The sequence below is a fragment of the Gossypium hirsutum genome, chromosome A04, assembly GCF_007990345.1.
Source record: "Gossypium hirsutum isolate 1008001.06 chromosome A04, Gossypium_hirsutum_v2.1, whole genome shotgun sequence".
Lineage (NCBI taxonomy): Eukaryota > Viridiplantae > Streptophyta > Magnoliopsida > Malvales > Malvaceae > Gossypium > Gossypium hirsutum.
This window is the reverse complement of record NC_053427.1, coordinates 64,673,986-64,688,606: the sequence shown is the minus strand read 5'-3', so window position 1 is coordinate 64,688,606 and position 14,621 is coordinate 64,673,986.

The following is a 14,621-nucleotide window of genomic DNA, read 5'->3' as shown; positions in this document are numbered from 1 at the left end:
AAAAGCCCGAATTTGTATCTGATTGTATATGAGATCTCTGTATGTTTGCATGCTTAATTCTACACACTGAGTTTACGAAAACTCACATCCGTTTGTCTGTTCTGTTTAGGTAATCCACAGACTTAGACGAATCGGTGTGATGGAGCCTCTCGGTGATTACGAGTTCGTAAACTAAATAAGTTTATGGTTTTATTTTAAGGATTATTTTCAGAGTTTTGTAATAATTGGACTCTCCAGACTTTTTGGCTAATTTTTTTTCATTTGGGTTTTCGTTTTAGTACATTATTTGCGACTGTTATCTAAAAACTAAGGTTTTTACTAAAACAAAGGTTTTTTTTAAATATAATGGTTTTAAGACTTTCCCTGCAAATTACGTTTTGGCAAATAAATGGATTAATTAACACTTTCGAAAATTGACATAAATGAATATGAATGATTTGACGAGACGACCCTATTTTTAAAACCCATTCTTTGTGACATCTCTGGATTCGGCTATAATGTCTAGGCCGAGTTTGGGGTCTTACATAAATACTTTAAATAACCATTTCCATTTACTCATTTCATTTTTCATTTTCACCTAATGAACTATAATGGTATAGCGTTGGATACAGGGGAACAGTGCTCACACAAGCTGTAATGTAAATGTTCACACAAGCTGTGAAATGGGCCTGCTCGCACAAGCTGTAGGTCAAGATTTTAGGCTACACAATGCTGCTCACACGAGCTGTGAAGAATCTGTAATAAATACAAGACTTTATCCATTGGTAGGATATCAAAGACCAACACCCGAAACTGTAATAACCCTAATGATATGTCATTTGTATACTAAGCATTCATGAGGTTCATACCGGTCACATTTCATATCCATGTCATTTAATTATATATATACACACATTACTTCATCACAAGAACTCATCTATATAGTTTTCCATTTTCAGTCATAACCTTTAACTTCATTAACAATGCAACTTAATCCATTTCATCAAATACCATTTATCAGGCAAACAAACTCAATCACTGCATAAATAATTATTAAATCACAAATACAACAACTAATTAATTTAATCAATTTACAAACTTACCAAAACACGATAGTTACAGACACCTCGACGACAACTACTCAATGACTTTGTCTTTCCCGTGATTATCAACCGATTGATCCATTTATTAATCTAAATATAATAATTTAATTCAATTACTTTAAAATAAATAAATTCATATATTTGACCCTTTATCAATATTTTACATTTTTACCCTACACTTTTACCTTTTATTCAATTTAGTCCCTAAACCCGAAACTTTCAAACCTATCATAATTTAACCCAAAAAAGTCTAGTTAAATATTCTATATTCCCTATACAGCCCATATACATCACATTTTTACAATAAAATTTAACAATTTAGTCCTTAAACTTTAAAATCAACCAAAATCACTTTACAAAATAGTCATATTTAACTATCAAGCTTATAAATCTACCATCAAACTTCAAAAACATAAAAAATTCATCCACAGTATAATTCAAAACATCTAAAAATTTTACAAATTAGTCCCTGGGTTAGCTAGATTAAGCTACAACGATTTCAAAAACATAAAAATCACTAAAAACGGATGAAAAATACATACCATGCAAGCAGATTAATGCTTGATCGATTCCTTGGTTTTGCACGCTATGGAGTTTCGGTTAGAAGGGTTGAAGATGATGAAAGAAAATAAAATGGCCTTTTACTTTTGCTTTTGTTTTCATTATCATTGAAATTATTTTAATATCAAAATACATATAATCTAATGAAAATTCTTTCAATAACTGTCTATTATATTTGATTAAGGTTAAATTTCCATTTAAACCCTAGCACTTTGACTTTTTAAGCCATTTAACTAAAAAAATCTATAGCGATTGACTTTTGTAACTTTTACAATTTAGTCCTTTTTATTTAATTACCTATCCAAATGTCAAAATTTCTGGACCAAATTTCAGTACACCTATTTAATCATTCCACGGGCTTGATTTACAGAAACAAAGTCCCAATACCTCATTTTTCAAAACCACTTAACTTTGGGGATAAACCACTTATACTTAACGATTCGTTCGATTAGCAAAAATTATCAAATCAAACATATTTGACTCATAAATATTAGATAATAATATTTATAGACTCACTCATCAAATTTGTGGTCCTGAAACTACTATTTCTAACACCATTGAAAAATAGGCTGTTACACTTTATTTATAATTGAGCTCCCCTAGATCCAATGGTACAAATTGAATTACATCAATAGTTGAGATTAAGGGTGAATATTCGATCGAGTCGAGTCAAAAAATTTCGAGTTAGTTTAGTTGACAAATCTTATTTTAGCAACCGAACTCAATTTAAATTTTTTTCGAATCAAGTCAAAACATTTCGAGTCGAGTTAACGAATCCTATTATTTATACTCAACGTTTCATTTACATAGACCGATTATTTAACTAGTAGATAAAGTATAAGATTATTTAACTACATAAACAATATAATGGTTCTGCCTTTTAACTTAATGAGTAAACATTTATCAAAATGACGTAGTTTTTCCTTTTCTTATTCGGATTTTTGGATAACTCGAATTGTGTAATTCATATTGGAGTTAAACCGAAAAATTAATTTTTTATTCGAATTGATCCGAATAACTTGATTAACTCAAATAAATCGAACTGTTTAATTCAAAATTTAAATTTTTTATCTAGTTTTTTCGATTGACTCGAATTTTGCTCACCCCTAGTTGAGATTAGTGTCTATCTACAAGATGAAAGTCCTAAGGGATTTAATCTCTATACATATTTATCCCTTAAGATTTACAATAATTACCCTGGTAATTCTAGTTTTATTGGACTGTTTCAATGGGCCGCAAAGGCTTCAAGTAGATGGGCTTCTACATATGTTCCATAAATTGGGCTAATTCAAGTGTACTAATTGAGCCCTATTTGATCAATTAACCTTTATGGGTCGGTTTGTGTGCATTCGCCACAGACTTTAATTCGTGGCTTGTGACATTCTTCCCACTCATTCTCATGATGCCCTCGTCGCGTCCTTGGAATGCCACTGGTTTGCCTCCCAATTGTAACACCCCAAACCTGGCCTAGAAGTATAGACCGAATTCGGAATGCTACATTGACCACCGAAGTGATCGTGAGGAAATCTTACAAACTAGTCATTCTTAATTTGATTCCTGAAATAATTAATATCGAGTATTAAAAAAACAAAATAATAAATTGATTAAACCGTAAAACAGAATTATACCACAGTGTTAAAAACCTTATATTCAAAACTGAATAACCAATAAAAGTTTGAAACCACAAACTAATAACTTATTAGCCTCAAAACTATCTGAGTCCTCCGCATACTGAGTCCAGCATCCAAAATCCTGAAATGTACCTAAAAGAGGAAACAAAAGAGGGGGTAAGCTATACGAGCTCAGTGTGAGATCAAAAGTAAACCTGAAAATAGTTCAGCAGCAGTACACACTTACAGAGCGACTATAACAAAATAGACCATATGTAACTTTACAGTCATATGGCTCTGTTAGACACAATATTAGAAATTCTCAAAAGTCACAAACTGGCCTAAGCTTTTTTTCCAGAATCAGAATCGGTTGGGCCTTAGCCCATCACACAAGGTTTCTTTAGACACAAGTGCCTTTCAGTCAAATAGTACAATCAGACTTCTCAGTCAATCAGATAGTCAAATAATTCAGTCAGACAATCAAATAGATATTTCAGTCACAGAATCACACAGACGCATATGAGTGCAAATGAATTATAAAATAACCCACCCATCCAACCAACACACCATCTCTGTCCAACCCGACACATCCTGTGGGGATTTAATCAACCCACCCATCTCTACACTCCAAGTAGGACCTCAAAAAGCCCATCCAACCTTATACTCCACAGAACGTCATCCCAGGTTGCCCGGCAACGATGATCATCAATATTGTCCTCGAACCTCAGGGAATTGGGACCGCCCACGACCCTCTGGGTATTAGGGCTATCAGTAAGCTATACGGTGCCAAGCGAAAGATCGCGATATAGACATGCAGTATAACTACCAGATCAGATGTGCTACGCAGCAAGGCTAGAGTATAAGTTGTACTGTGCAATGCAGTGAACCGCGGTACAGACGTGCAGTATAACTGCCAGATCAGATGATGGTACGTAGCGTAGCTAACGTACATGCTGTACAGTGCAAAGCGGTAAAAAGCTATTCCGTTATCAGTAATGTCCACGACCCTCAGGGTATTAGGACCGCCCATGACTCTCTGGGTATTATTAAGGGCTTTCAGAATGCAGACAAACTGCCAAATCGTAATCTCCCTTCTCTTCAACATCCCACCCAAAAAGATTTATGCATATGTATATATGTATGCAGTTAGATGTACACAATTCAGAATACAAATTCAGACAGTCAATCAAAAGGAGACACACACATCCGGTCAATCAGTTACAGAATCAAACATGTGTACCTTCGTATCTCAAATCTAGTATCAACTTATCTAACAAACAATCACAAATGCGCACATATCAAGCCCAAAAAAAGTCATAATTACCCCCAATAAGGCTTAGTCGGGGGTTGGAACACATCGAGTCGCATTTGCACTTGCATTTGACCTGAAACCCAAAGTTTGGCGAGATAGGGCCACACGTCCGTGAACTCTGGCCGTGTGGAGCACTCCAAGCCATGTAGGGGCCCAAACGCCCGTGTGAAGGGTAGGACACGACTGTGTTACAGAGGCACACGCCCGTGTGGTGCAGAGACATAGTCGTGTGATCAGGCCGTGCAAGACACTGTCCTATTTCACTAAGCTCAAGTGCAGAGCAGACACGGCCGTGTGAGAGTCTCACACGCCTGTGTGGCCACCAGACATGGCCGTGTGTTCCAAAACACACGCCCGTGTGGAATCCCTAATTCCCAAATCAATCACATGGCCGTGTGGCCAGACCGTGTGACCTCAAATCTCAATCCCTAATTCCCAAACTTACACGCCCGTGTGGACCAAGGGACACGGCCGTGTGATTTCTGAAAAAAATCCCCAAAACAGCCACACGGCCGTGTGGCACCAAAATTGGCTGAAACCCTAATTTCCCAAATCTGCACGGTCGTGTGCCTCGGTACACGCTAGTGTGGCTGTCAGGAAAGCCATGAAACCACCCCAGAACAGCCCCGAAAACACCACTTTGGCCACCAAATCGTCCTCCAACTTTGGTACTATCGAAACCACATCAGAAAATGGAGTATTGCACTCTCTTTCAGCTTTCAAAGCTCTAAAACTAGAGAATCAAAGCAATCTCACGAAAAGCCGAAACAACACTTGTAAAAAAATAAAAGATAAGTAGATTAGTCAGAGTTGAGTCCCACACCTGTTTCAATAATGAAGAAGACGATAGAGGAGCAGAAAATCAAGGTCCTTTGACCCCACAACACCACCAATTCCAAAAAGTAAAAAGAAGAACACAAGAAAAAAACCAAGAAGAAACAGAACAAAAAATAACGCGCCAAGTAAAAGCAAATAAAAATAAAAATAATTAATAATAACACTAAAGACAAATAAATAAAATAATTATTTTAATTGAAATCAGAAATAACTAAAATGTTTTCTAAAACTCTCGCACAGGGACTCGAACTCAGAACCCTGAGACAAACCACAACCACTAGACCAGCAGGCCCATTCTGCCACTAACTGCACAACTTAACTTATGTGTACAACCTTCTCACTATCCCTACACTCAAAACCCAGAACTTTTAGGCCCAAAATTCGAGGCATTACACCAATTTCAACTAGTCTCTTTGTCGGGTAATTTTGCCCTTCGGAACATTTTCCTAGCCTTATGTCTCCATCGTTTCCTAACTCGAACCGTTTCTCTCTTTTATTCATTTCAATCTTAAGAGGTCACTATTCTTACTTGCCCCCATTATGACTTGCCTCAATCAGGATCCCCTTGATCTTTACAAAAAGACTTTGACACACCTATATTGTACACTAGGTGTAACACCCCTAACCTATATTTGTCGCTGAAATAGGATTACAGAGCATTACCGTGAAATCGTAACATTAAAATATTCATTCCAAATCATTTCATGAATCACATCATATTCCATTCAAACACATGCATATCGTCCATTATTCAAGCCTTCGAGGCCTTAGAAACACTTTAGAAATGATTCAGGACAAAATCGGAAACATTTACAACTTCATGGAAAAAGATGGAAAATTTTACACTACAAAGGCCATACGACTGAGACACACGCCCGTGTCTTAGGTCGTGTGGACAAGAAATAGGCCAATTTTAAGTCATTCCTTTCACCTAATTCAAGTACATCTAAACAAGCCATTTGCACATATGACCAAGGAATCAAAACATGTTCAACTATGCATAAAATGACCAATTTCCATTCAACCAATATACCATAAAGGCACCCCAAACACATACATAAAACATACCTAAACATGTGCATATTTAACCATTTAGCAACTAACTTGTTTCTATAATAAAACATGTTAAAATGACCTTACCAATTGAGCCACTTCTCTTATGTATCAAAACCATATAAATGACACAAAACTAGCCATTACCAAATGGTTCCAACATCTAATATATATACATACCAAATTTAGGTCCAAATGGTCATAATTCAACCAAACATATTTGATTAAATCTTATATCAAAACATGCCCTAAATGATCATTTTGCAAACATGTCAACACATACCACTTTGGCCATAAAATCATGCATCAATTTGATCATATAACACTAACCATTAAGCATCAAAGTGCCAAAAGCACACGAACCAAAAAGGCATCAAAATAACATAAGTTTAACAAATTCAAAGCAACATTACATGGCAATATCACACACAAGCATACCAATTTGTCCATTCAAAACATATCATCACTAAACCATTTCAACATTAGCCATCAAGCCCAAAAATTCCAAAATCATCAATCATAAAACCATATTTACAAGCCAAACATAATGGACATATCATCAAGCACAAAACACCTATACATGCCATTATAATTGCGACCAAAGCATAAAAAATCTACCGATAAAATCAATGGATAGTGTGATGGATCTCCGACTAGCTTCCAACTCAATTGAGCTTCCGATAATCTATAAATTAAGAGAAAGATAACTACATAAGAAATGCATGCTTAGTAAGCTCGTATAAACTTTAAGCATAGAATTCCATTTCAATAATAAACTTTATAGAATAGACATAAACCTATGCCAATGCAAAATTCATAAATCTATATGATCATCGACTCACAAATGAGTAAATTCATTAATGTCGCATATTTATTGACCATTCATAACATGATATAAGATTTCATGAGACATAATATATAATCATCAACCTTTTATAAGATTATACATCTATCAATTTACTTACTTTCCTTTCTATTCTCAATGCTTATCATAAGTATCAACAACATTATTAGTTCTCAATTCAGTGTATTAATCCATGACATAGATAGATTTATTCAAAGCATAAGAAATTTAATAACATATGAATACATCATTTATCTCATTAAACTTTTTATAACATCATAATACATCCCAATTACGTACTTACCATATCATTCCCTTTTCTTACCCGTTTCATATGCATAGTACAAGCATAATCACAAACATCAATCATATCCACAAGCTTGGCATAAGCCCTAGCACATCAACAACACATGTTAGTTCATTTAAACCTGATTATGAATGTGACATGGATAACCATTATTCTTGAGTATGATTCAGTTGGATTTATCATCCATCACAACATATCATGTTTTTCCATGTATCACTATTCCATTGAGTTTCATATAAACATGTCTTAGTTCTCATTGAACACTTTTCATTTTATATGTATACACATAAGACATAAACATAACATTAACCATAGCCACAAGCTAGTGATTAAACACATAACTTAGCAATATAGTCACATGGTAAGATATGGGTACATAACATAGCATCACTTATATCATACCTTTCATTAACATGAATATTAACAATTTGATCATTGGTACATCATTCCTTTCCATATTTTTCGTAGTGAAGTCAATCGGAACCCTTACCAGAGCTCACACAAAGTGTGCTAAATGATATTCATAACTGTCCCTTTTCATATTCGATGGTCGAAACCATCCCTTTTCATTAATCGATGGTTGTCGCCATCCCTTTTCATAATCGGTAGCCAAAACTATCATTTTTCATAATCAATAGCCGAAGCTATCCCTTTTCATAATCGATAGCCAAAGCTATCCCTTTTCATATTCGATGGTCGTCACCATCCCTTTTCATAATTGACAATCAAAGCTATTCCTTTTCATTGGTCGATGATCGCCGATATGCTGTTGAATTTACATCGTCTCACAAAATGATAACTTGTATAATAACATATATATACATTGATTCATTTTCAATAAAATCATATATTAACATTCAATTTAATCAACATTATACATGATTCAGTTCATACAAACTTACCTGGCTAAATTGCAAAAACGTCAAAGTACAAGGGCATTTTGGTAATTTTCCATTCTCCTTAATTTCCCACTCTATCTTGATCTAAATTAATAATTTCATTCAGTCTATTAATTATAAAGTAAAAAATTTTATTTTATGCAATTTATTCATTTTAGACATGTTTACAAAATTTCCCCTAAAGTTTTACTTTTGTTCAACTTAGTCCCTAAGCCTAAAACATGCAAATTAACCTTTTTTTACTCAAAATTGAGGCTAGACGAATACTTATGGCATCCAATACAGCCCATTATTGTAACAATTTCACATCAAATCCTTGTTCTTTTACTATTTTAACTATTTAGTCCCTAACCGAAAAATTCATCAAAAAGCACTTAATAAAATACTTTTAAATAAAAACTAATATTTCAAATTCATCATTTAACATTTAAAATCAAAATTTTCATCAATGGAAACATTCACAATCTTTAAGAGTTTCAAAATCGAAGGTACGGGCTAGCTGGACCTAGTTGTAATGATCTCAAAAACATAAAAATTATTAAAATTGGAGCCAAAATAGCATACCATGCAAGCAATTTTTCCATGGCCGAAAGCTTCATCTCAACATCCATGGATGTTTGGTTAATGAAGAAGAAAACTAAAAAGATGATAACAAATTAACCTTTTGTTTTATTTTAATTTAATATAATTATCAAATTACCATATTAACCTTAGTTAATAATTAAATAAAACATCAAATTCATGTCCATTATTTTCCACTAACTCCTTGAATGGTCTTATTACCATTTAAGTCCCTTTTCATTTATTCAATTAACCATTTAATCACTCAAATCAAACAGTGATCAAATTTTACATCTTTTACGATTTAGTCCTTTTTAATTAATTAACTATCAAAACGTAAAAAAAATTCAAAGAAACTTTAATACCACCTTAGTGAAACTCTGTAAATATTTATAAAAATATTTATGGTTCGATTTATAAAAACGAGGTCCTGATAGCTTATTTTCTAAAACTACTTGACATCAGGGTCTTACCACTCGAACTTAATAAATCGCTTAAATAACATAAATTATCAAATCAAAAACCTTTTTAAAATTAAATTTGACTCGTAAATATTAAATAATAATATTTACAAACTTACTCGTCAAATTTGGTGGCCCTGAAACCATTGTTTCCGACACCATTGAAAAATGGGCTGTTACATTGGGTTAACCTTAAGTGTTGTCGCCAACTGCGGTTTATAAGCCATTCAGCTTACCCGCTTCAAAACTCTGAAAGGGCCCCTGAGTCTTTGCCAAGCCAACGATAAGTCATAGTGTAAAACATTAGATAAGTGTTTGAGATGTACCTCATTCATAGCATTTACTCTGTTCAACTACCCAAATTGCATCACTACTTCCCCTCCCCAAATTCTGATACACCACCCACCTCTCTCATAGGTGGTAGCCCCACTGACAACTCAAAAGGCTTTACATCAGTTTTTCGCACCTCTAGCGTTTCCAAAGGGGTCGCCTTAGCACTTCGATCTACCAAATAGATGCTATTACCAAAATGAACATCATCGACCAGTTGGATTGCCAACAGTACCTTGTTTCCACCTTTCTCATCATGACTCACCGACACAATGCATTTTTGTTAATGAGTATCCAAGATACAAATTGATTTTTCGTAATTTGATATCAAAAATTAAGGTTTCTCAGTATACTTAAAGAGCTTATTCTCAAGCAAAGTAGCATATTTTTCGTAGTTTTTGGTAATTTTTAGATTTTTAATTTAATAAGTGTAAATACCTTATTTTTACTTATTTTGAGACCCAATTTGGCCAATAGTATCATTGCGGGCCCTAACACATGGTTGAGTGATGTAGGGATGTGTTGGAGGTTGAAATCAAGCGAGAACAACACCAAAAGAGAGGGTATTTTGATATCCAAACTTTGGAATTGCGATACCTCTAACAAACCTGATAGTGGAGACCGCCCTTTAGTGGCATCGCGATATCGACTTTGGGTATCATGATATCCACCCTTCAAAAAGTCCCCCAAGTCTAAAATTGTCCAAGGTATCGCGATATCCTCTTCTTTAGTATCGCGATAAGATAAAAATGGAAAAAAGGCAGTCTTTATCCATCGAAGCACCAATCATTGAAGGCCTGTTCAAGGGTATTTTGGGCACAAGAATTGGGTTAGAATAGTTGCTATATTTGCCAAATTTTGGCTGAAAGATAAAAAAGGTCACATTACCTTAGTCTACGCTTAGTTTTCTATAGGTTTTCTCTTAGTTTTTCTTCCTCTTTTTCTAGGGTTTCTTATTTTCAATTCCTTAACTGTAAATTTTACATTTCCTAGCAACTTTTCTTCTTGTTTTAGTTGTTCTTAGTGTTAGTTAAGTTAGTTATCATTGTACCTTAGAGTTATTTACACTTTTAGTTATTGTACCTTGGTTGTAAGACATTTTCACATTAGTTTAATTTATTTCAGTTTCTTTCACTTTGCACTTGTTAAAGTTTGTTCGTTTTATGTTTATTGCTTTAGATCTTCTTGTTGAATGTCTTTCTTTTTATGTCATTTAAGTTTTCTTGCATAAAAATCTCAACTTTTAACTTTTTCTTAAGCTTTATTTTAATGGCTTCTTTGCTTTTTATTTTCATGTTTATTAGTTTTATTTCCAGCATGAGTAGCTAATCCTTTAAAGGGGCTAGTTGATAGAGATGTGGTAAGTTGATTTTTGGATGAAGGACCAAATCATAATAAATTGAACTAAATTGAATGAACTTAAAAACTTAAGATTGACGACCCTAAAGGAACATTTAAGCAAGTGAGACCGAGAGGAGATCTTTTTGGGCACCAATTCATTAGTTCTAGGTTGACCGATGAGATCAAGAGATAATCCGGATTAATTGTCTTACTTGGTAAAATGAAAACTGAGAGGTAAAATGGAGTAATTTTGGGAGTTTAAATGATTTGGATCCCTAATTTTAGGATTAGTGAACCACATCAACACCAAGCAACCACTGTTTGCTATTTAATTATTAATTTTGTAACTTTGCATGTTTTACAATTTAATCATTTCTAGCTAGATAGTAAAGTAGATTAATTTCTCTTGACTTTACAATTTGTCTTAATATAAATTTTTGCGATTAGTTTGTTAGACTCTTTATTTTTCACGATTAGTTAATCCACGATTCCCTTTGGTTCGATCCTTGGAATACTCCAGTGTTCCATTCTAACACTACAAATATTACAACTGACGTGTCACACTTGTAGCAAAGCCGTGATAATTATATTTTATTTTATTTCCCGAGTGTTAATTTTCTATCTATCTCTCATCAATCGAGGGAAAATCGGTCACAAATATAATCGACAAAAGGAACTAAAAGAGCATTAATCCAGTCAAGAAAATTCAAGCCAAGAACCAAGTCGTAATCATCCAAGTGAATTACCTCAAAATTTTCCTTGTCTTTTCATTGACTAATCTGTATCTTAACTCCTTGTGCTACTCCCACAATTGGGACCTTTTTGAAATTTACAATATTGATCCACATAGATGATTTGTTAACTAATATGAACAGATCAGATGCCCCCGTATCAACAAGAGCACTCATCCTTTGACCTACAATGTTGATTTCCACAAACATCAATCATTTCTACTTGTGACCCTCTTCTCTTTTGCAGAATTGAGTATCATTGACCCAAGATTTAAAGTCTCACTCTCTGACTCCACTTCATCTTCTTTAGTAACTTCGGACAACTTAGATCACTCTAGATAGTTCCACATCCTATATGAGCCACGACATAAGAACTTCATTGGCTTCTTTTCATTCTCTCACTCTCTTAGCTTCGATAGAACTCAAGATCGAACCAAGCATCAACGATTATTTTTCCAACTCATCATCCCCTTTTATGTAAAAAACATTGATAATTTTGGATACTTCCTTACCATATGCAAACCATCCCAAATGAAGCATTTCACTAGCCCTTCAATTTGTTAACGGGTTTCCCTTTTACATTTAGTGGTTTTCCATTGCCACCATTCTTGTTGCTCTTCTAAATTTGTCCTTCTTCGTCTCCCCCACCATTGCCCTTCTCCATAGGCTTAGAAGACTCAAATTTGTCTTTTCTCGAAACAAGCTTGATTAAGGACTCTACCACGATCATGTCTTTGGACAGTTCTTGAAACCTTCAATGTTTCAATTCCTATTTAACTCATTGCTTCAACCCGTCCATGAAAAAGAAGAATGTCTCATTCTCACTCAAATCCGTAATTTGGGGCATCAGTTCACTAAACTCTTTCACATTCTCCCTAATTGTGTATTGTTGTGATAACCAATGCAACTTAGCTCGAGCCTCTTTTTCGGCATATTGTGGGTAAAACTGCTCCTTGAACTCTTTTTGGAACTCCACACAAGTCCCAATTTCAGTCCCACCTCACTTTTCATCTATGGACCTACGACACCACTATAAAAAAAATGTCATCCATAAAATACATGGAAGCAATATTTACCTTAGCATCATTATTCTTGATGCCCATGACACGAAAATATTGTTCCATTTCCCATAAGAAATTGTCCACTTCCCTCTCAAACCTTGCACCTTTAAACTTCTCCTATTTGGGGACATCAATCTTATGGCTCTATGTCATACCCAACACCTTTTTACCCACAACAACTCTATACGCAGCAAGTTCTTCCTCGAGCTCATCAATTTTTGTGTCCAAAGCCATCATTATGGCTTCATTTTCTTCCTTCATAGCTACTAACCCAACTTCAAAAGCATCATCGTTTTCTATCAGCTTACCCATAGTAGTATTGAGGGGCACTTGCAACGCATTCATATTGGGACTAAGGGTCTCAGCCACATATTCCTTGAACTTTTCTTTCATTGAGTCTAACTCATTAGTGAGCCCCTAAGCTATCAATGGATTCCTCGAGATGGATTACATGACTTTCTAAAGTCACCAACGGATCCCTCAATCTGTTCTCTTTCTTGCCGCTCTTAGCACGGGCCTTCATCAGGACATTCTGCTAATCTACTCCTTTCGTCATCTCAACCGATACCTTCAAACATTGGCTTTGGTATGAACAATCATAGGGCTAGAATTTTAGTTTAGCAAATCGCACGACCTTAGGTGATTTCTTTACATCAAATCCGCCTAAGTTAGCCTACCTCTGGAAAATTAGAATTCACAACGAAATTTCTTTAAGGCATCGAAATAAAGCGGAAGCAACTCGAAAAGAAAAAGGGACTTGAATTCAAACAGAAAAACCACAAGAAAAGAAAAGCACACCAAGTGTTTGAGTAAATGCTCTCAAAAGTATCCTTTAACTCAAGAATGGAATGATTATAAATAAGGAGGAAGACCTCTATTTATAGTCGAGCTCCCCTAGATCCAACGATACAAACTGAATTACATCAACAGTTGAGATTAGTGCCTATCTACAACATGAGAGTCCTAAGGGATTTAAACTTTATATATCTTTTTCCCTTAGGATTTACAATAATTACCCTGGTAACTCTAGTTTTACTGGAGTATTTCACTGGGCCACCAAGCCTTTAAGTAGAGGGTTTCTACATATGCTTCGTGAATCAAGCCAATTCAAGTGGATTAAATGAGCCCTATTTGATCAATTGACCTCCATGATACGATTCGTGTGCATTCATCACAACTTTAATCCGCGACCTGTGACATGCAACATCAATAAAGTTAAAGAATATTAACTTTTCCATATATTTTGGGATGATTCAATAAAAAACGAAAAGTTAAAAGTTAAAAAAAAATTAAATGAAAAACTAAATTAAATTTTTTTATAAAATTAGGCTAAAAAAATCCCTATGCCTAAATTTTATATATTATTATCAACCAAGTTAGTTGTGCAATGGCAAGTGACAAACGACTTACTTTGAAATCAAGTTCTTATTGACAAGATCTTGAATTTAAACCTCAAACATTACCACTCCTGCTATCAATATATATTATTACAATATATTTTAGAGATTAATTTTGTATTTCATTACCTCTCACAGTTGAACGTATTGTATAAAGTAGAAAAAAAGACCAGAAATGTGGCAAAAATATAGGTTTTGTAAATTCCCACTCAGATTTTAGGTTGGGGTTACTAA